The 6738-nt window shown below is 48.0% G+C and overlaps 1 pseudogene; it reads right to left on the bottom strand.

Annotated features, from left to right (window-relative positions):
* Window positions 1-2641: 2641 nt before the first annotated feature.
* On the bottom strand, window positions 2642-6487 carry LOC132675531 (malignant T-cell-amplified sequence 1-like; annotated as a pseudogene).
* Window positions 6488-6738: the final 251 nt, after the last annotated feature.

The following is a 6738-nucleotide window of genomic DNA, read 5'->3' as shown; positions in this document are numbered from 1 at the left end:
ACACACACACACACACACACACACACACCCTCCACGCCTCCCCAATAGGCACCCCTCCAAAACAACATATGACCCATTGTGTCAGTATTTGGGATGAGGGAGACTTTTTTTTTTTATATAATTTATTGTCAAATTGGCTAACATACAGTGTGTACAATGTGCTCTTGGTTTTGGGGGTAGATTCCCGTGATTCATCGCTTACATACAGCACCCAGTGCTCATCCCAACAAGTGCCCTCCTCAATGCCCATCTCCCATTCTCCCCTCTCCCCCACCCCCTCCATCAACCCTCAGTTTGTTCCCTGTATTTGAGAGTCTCTTATGGTTTGCCTCCCTCCTGCTCTGTTAGAAACTATTTTTTCCCCTTCGCTTTCCCTCTGGTCTTCTGTTAAGTTTCTCAAGTTCCACGTTATGAGTGAAAACATATGCCATCTGTCTTTCTCTGACTGAACTTATTTCACTCGGCACAATACCCTCCAGTTGCATCCACATTGTTGGCAAATGGCGGGATTTCATTCTTTCTCATGGCGGGATGAGGGAGACTCTTTAAATGCTGTTATGATGTTCAGAGAAAAGCTGACCAGGTTGCTCTAGCTTTCAAATTGCTGAATTGCAGACAGCATCCAGACTATTTTCAGTACTGAGCGTATACTATGGAATCAGAAGACTGTGCCCATCTTTACAGAGCACACTTTCCAAGCTGGGACTTCACCCCCTCCGCAGACCATCCCAACACCCCCTCCACCAGGCAGCCTCTGGAAGTACCATGTGTGACTCAGCCAGACGACACCCCACCCCAGTCATGAACACATTCCTGCACTTCCTTCAGTATATGGCAGGGGGGTGGGGGTTGTCTTCTGGTCTGGTGCTGTGCTCTGTGGCACCCCATGCCAATGGGCCAGAGGCTCCAGGAGCCCCAGAGAGTGGTGCTGCCCGAGGGCCTGCAGGGAGGAAAGCAAACTCAGACCCAGGATGCCCATTCCTATGAAAACTCTCAACTTCCTGTCAAGTGGCCGACTGGCCGGAGTTCTCGGGGATGATGCCTTGCAGGTGGCCCAGTACTGGCGTCTGACAGGCAGGGCGGGCACTCAGTGATGACAGCAGCTAAATCAGCCTTCCCAAGTCGTCAGTCCATGCTGACAAGCTCCATCTCTACGACGGTGGCCACTTTTATGTATTTATTTATTTTTTGGCCACACTTATTCATGTGTCAGTTGTGCCGGTCCCGGGGTGGCCAACAACCGAGGCTGGCCAACGTCAGCTGTCTTCGTCGGTTAGCCCTTCCATGATGGATGCTGTCTGGCGGGCATTAACATGATACAGCCACCCGCATAGTCTCCCAGTCACCCATCCACTTCGCATCTCCTCATCCCCAACCTTCCAGGCCCCTCACCGGCCAGCCAGGCCATTCCCCGGTGCTGTAGGTCAGTGTGAATTCTAACCCTCGTCCACTCTGCCTTCTCCGCCAGGTGGATGACCGGGCATATCCCCCACCTGAGAATGTTTTCCTCCACCACTGTCATCTTGGGCCCCTGCTGGATGAGGCTCCAGGGAAGTTGCCATCTGCATTTTTGGCTCCAGAACCCCAGAGGCCTTCATTATGGCCCTTGCTCTGGCAAGTGCCACGAGCTCCATATGGCACCTTGTCCCACTGCCTCCACTGTCGGCCATTCTGGCGTGTCAATTCACTTAGCCTGGGTCATGACCTTCTCCATGCTTCTAGGAGCCATCCAGGTATTGAGGTCACACCATCTCCTAGGGCACTTGCCAGGGCGTTAAATCTTGGATTTCAGGAGAGCTCCCCATCTTTGTGGTCTGGCCATGGGTCAAGCATCCCGAGAACTCACTCCCACATGTCTTCTCCCAGTTGGTCATGCAGGTCTTCTGGGGGAGTTATAGCCCGGGGGCTAGTAGAGGAGACAGGTACGGGTTGTTGTTTTTTTAAATTTTTTTAATGTTTATTTATTTTTGAGAGAGAGAGACAGCGTGAGCAGGAGAGGGCAGAGACAGAGGGAGACAGAATCCGAAGCAGGTTCCAGGCTCTGAGGTGTCGGCGTAGAGCCCCGACGTGGGGCTCAAACTCACAAGCCGTGAGCTCGTGACCCCAGCCGAAGTGAGATGCTTAACCGACTGAGCCACTCAGGCGCCCCCAAGGTACAGGTCTTAAGGAAAGTGACCTTGTCTTGTAGAGAGAGCTGTTTGCATTGTCTCCAAGCAAGGTGATAACAAACGCTGCTTTTCTTTTTCTTTTTCTTTTTTCTTTTTTTTTTTAGTATCCACTGAATTTACTGAGCATAACCACAGAAGTATTGGCTTCATGCAGTGACACACCAACAAAAACACAAGATAGAGCACTATTATCCACATTTTGTCCAAGTGTATTTCTTTTTTTTTTTTCAACTTTTTTTTTTTTTTTTTTTTTTTTTTAATTTTTGGGACAGAGAGAGACAGAGCATGAACCGGGGAGGGGCAGAGAGAGAGGGAGACACAGAATCAGAAACAGGCTCCAGGCTCCGAGCCATCAGCCCAGAGCCTGACGCGGGGCTCGAACTCACGGACCGCGAGATCGTGACCTGGCTGAAGTCGGACGCTTAACCGACTGCGCCACCCAGGCACCCCTCCAAGTGTATTTCTTTTGAGGCTCATTTATATATTTTCCTATGCCACAGACTGTCACTTAAATAATGGATGTTTTTAATGCTAATTGCTTTCTTGACTTACTCAATATCTTCTGCAGATATCTTCATGATTCCCACACACAGAAAATGCTGATTTCCTTTCGCCATGATTGCAACGATCGTACGTACTGCAACAGGGTAAAGCTTGGCTCCAGGAGGAGTTAAGCCTGGACACATGTTTGCTCGACTGAGTACAAATGTGATGGCTCCTTTATCAACTTGCTGGGGCACCAGGATAAAAGGATATTTGTGGAGTAACCTTAGGGTTGGATAAAAAGGTCCTTCCCTTTGTCTAAAAAATAGTAAGTTTTACTGCAAGGATTTCTCTAAATCCATTTACTGCAAGGATTTCTCTAGGTTCATGGCACCGCGCTATTCTGACAGGATCTTTCTTAGGCATTATATGATTAAGCCATGGTTCTCTACCTGGAAATTGTTCTATCGACTGGTTCTTAATACCCTTAATAATTGAGGTTTTCAACTGGATGCAGTTGGACACATTTTCTTTTTCATCACATTTCTTGAACACGTTCCTAGGTGAAGTGAGCGACGATGGGGAAGAGCCCAGAACGGGAAAAATTGAGTTAGGTAGGGTCGGGCAGATCCCCTTACTCCGGGGAAAGCCGTCAGGGACAGTAGGTGCTGTTGTCGTTATCCGGAAAGGGAGACAGCCAGCCGCACTTTACGGCTCTAACAAATACTGACTACTTCCGCACCTCTGACTTGGGTGGCCCTTTTGCTGGGTCGTTTGGGGCTACCAATTTCTTCCCAGAGCCGGTGGCTCAGAGGGCGAGGCTTGAGGAAAAAGAAGGGCTAGATCAATGGTTCTAGTTGTAGGAAGAGAATGGAAAGATAGCACTTGCTCTTAACAAGGACGGATGGGCCGTTTCTGCAGGCTCAGAGGAGTCTGGTTGAAAGTTACGGGCATCCGGGGCGCCTGGGTGGCTCAGTCTGTTGAGCGTCCGGCTTCGGCTCAGGTCATGATCTCACGGTCTGTGTGAGTCCAAGCCCCGCATCGGGCTCTGTGCTGACAGCTCAGAGCCTGGAGCCTGTTTCGGATTCTGTGTCTCCCCCCCCAATCAAGAATAAATTTTAAAAACATTACAATAAAATTTAATTTAAAAAATAAAATATTTTCTCACCAATAGATATCTCGGGGACTGAGAAGGTTTTTTGTTTAATTATTTATTTCTTTTGTTTAATTTTTTAATGTTTATTTTTTTAATTTAATTTTTATTTATTTTTGAGAGAGAGAGCGAGAGCATGAGTGGGGGGAGGGCACAGAAAGAAGGAGGCACAAAATCCAAAGCAGGTTCCAGGCTCTGAGCTGTCAACACAGAGCCGATGCAGGGCTTGAACTCATGAACTGTGAGATCATGACCTGAGCCAAAGTCGGACGCTTAACCAACTGAGCCACCCAGGCACCCTTAATTTTTTTAATGTTTATTTTGAGAGAGAGAAAGAGAAGGAGAGCACGAGCAGGGGAGGGGCAGAGAGAGAGAAGGAGAGAGAGAATTCCAAGCAGGCTGTGCGCTATCAGCCCAGAGCCCAACATGGGGCTCGATCTCACAAACCGCGAGATCATGACCTGAGCCAAAATCAAGAGTCAGTCGCTCAACTGACTGAGTCACCCAGGTGCCCCTCTATAAAATCTTTTGGTAGACTGATTTAGTTTGTGGCATCCCTGGCAAGAAGCCTAGGAAAACTAAAGGAATCAGAAAAACCCAGAATTTTGGAGATCTTTGAGGGTAACCCATGCTTATGATGTAAATGGAGAGAATTGCATGGAGGGCATCAACTAGGTCTGCTCCCACCACTCCTCTAGGTCCCCTGCTACTTGGTAAAGAGTGAATGAGGGTTTCCCAGGTGTCCAAGCAAAGCAGGAGCCCAGAAAGCCAGGGGCCAGCCCTCGAAGCCAACTACCTCTCTTCTTTGGCACATCACAGAGGCCCCAACCCACCGAAACATTATTTCTTTGCTTACATTAGTAGGAACAAATGTCATAACTTCTCCAAAGGAAAGAAAGTATGTGTGCTGAAAGAGAATTGTCATCTACCAAATAGGGACACACATCCCAAAGCGACATAGAGAGACATAGAAATACACAGATAGGCCCCAGTTTTAGACTATAATGAATGTAAAATTAAGGAACATACCATTTTTAGAGAGCATGAATGAGCAAGGGGCAGAGAGAGAAAGAGAGAGAGAGAATCCAATGAGGTTCAGAGAGAGAGGGAGAGAGAGCTCAGAGCTGAGAGCGGGGCTCGAGCTCACCCAATGTGGGGCTCAAGCTCATGAACCATGAGATCATGACCTGAGCTGAGGTTGGATGCTTAACCGACTGAGCCACCCAGGCACCCCATGGGAAAATATAAATTAATGTCAAGACTCTTTAGTCCTTATCTTTTAGGCTTTTAAAAATATATATTTCATTTATTCTTGAGAGAAAGCATGAGCAGGGAAGGGGCAGAGAGAGAGGGGGACAGAGGATCCAAAGCGGGCTTTACACACAGCAGTGAGTAGGATGTGGGGCTCAAACTCCGGAACCATGAGATCATGACCTGAGCCAAAGTTGGAGGCTCAACTGACTGAACCGCCCAGCCTCCCCCCATCCTTAGCTTTTATTCTTACAAGTGTCTGCAATAAACAGTTTACCATTCAATCTTAGTCTATTTGGAACTAAAACCATAACATTGGCTTTTAATTTAAATACTGCAGTTTCCTACCTTACCAAAACAGTAACTTTTAAACCTATGTTTAAATCACCCAATGGCTTTTTAAAAGTTTATGTATTTATTTGGAGAGAGACAGGGAGGGAGAAAGAAAGAGCAGGGGAGTGGCAGAGAGAGAGGGAGAGAAAGAGAATCCCAGGCAGGCTCCATACTGTCGGCATGGAGCCCAACTCGGGGCTAGAACTCACAAACCGTGAGATGACCTGAGCCGAAACCAAGAGTCAGATACTTAACCGACTGAGCCATCCAGACAGCCCTCACTCATCCAATGGCTTTTTACCCAAAGCAGACATTTGTCTGCATCTTCAGAGACACTCTCAGAATATTCCCTAGAAGGTAAAGGGGCTGAAGAAGACAAGCACACAGAGCTATGGAGTGTGGAGGGCACTTTACTCCTGGCTGCAAGGTCATGTGCAGGCTGTGTGACGGTGGGCAAGTCACCTGGCCTCTCTGGGCTGAGTCTCCTCGTGTCTAAAGTTGAATGGGTGCATTCACCGTCAGAGATCTGCTCCACTGCCAAGTTCTGGGCTTTTACCCTAAGGCCTGAAGGCCTCAGGTGATTGTTGTTACCTGCTCCAAGTCGCTCCCTCCAAAGCAGGGTTCAGCTGGCTTGTCCTCGAGGCCATTTGAAAACTCTCTGCTCTTTTCTGGGGGTACAAACCTGGGGTTAATGTGGCAGAAGGGTCTCAGAAGCCCAAGTGGACTTTAGAACAAGAAGGGCATGGACTGGAGAAAATTGCCTATGGGAAGAGAGGTCAGTAAGGATATCAGAGACGCCACTAGATGGGCTCAATCAATGAGTGGGATTTGGGAGAAAAGATAAGACTGAGCTTTCTGAGGGGGGGTGACAGACTGAGTTGATAGAGCCCTTGTCCCTGGGATGTCTCTCTCTTCTACTCATCTATAGTTCTACTTCTATTCATGAAACATCTTGTGATATGCATGTCAATAGGGCCTTTCTCTTTCTCCCAAATTAAAAACTTGTTTCCAGTAGATAGAAAGGTGTCTCCACTTGGACTGAGACTTCTAAATGCATCTGAAAGTTGCCCGAGGCTCTGAGCTCCGGTCATCACCCCATGTCTCGGTGATCATTGTACTGGGTCGGGGACCGATAGGAAAATCAGTTCCTTTCCAACATTTGTACTTACGTGTCCCAGTCTCCAAGAAGGCTATGCCTGCAAAGAGGGAACATGAGAGGTTACAATTCTCTAACTAGACCATGGCCTTGATATAGAAGTGACTGACTCCTGGGGCGCCTGTGTGGCTCTGTCAGTTGAGCATCCGACTCTCGATTTCGGCTCCGATCATGATCTCACGGTTAGTGAGATC

This window comes from Panthera onca, chromosome A2, assembly GCF_046562875.1.
Source record: "Panthera onca isolate mPanOnc1 chromosome A2, mPanOnc1 haplotype 2, whole genome shotgun sequence".
Classification (NCBI taxonomy): domain Eukaryota; kingdom Metazoa; phylum Chordata; class Mammalia; order Carnivora; family Felidae; genus Panthera; species Panthera onca.
Note: the sequence above shows the minus strand (reverse complement) of the source record. Positions and strands in the feature narration are given on the sequence as shown.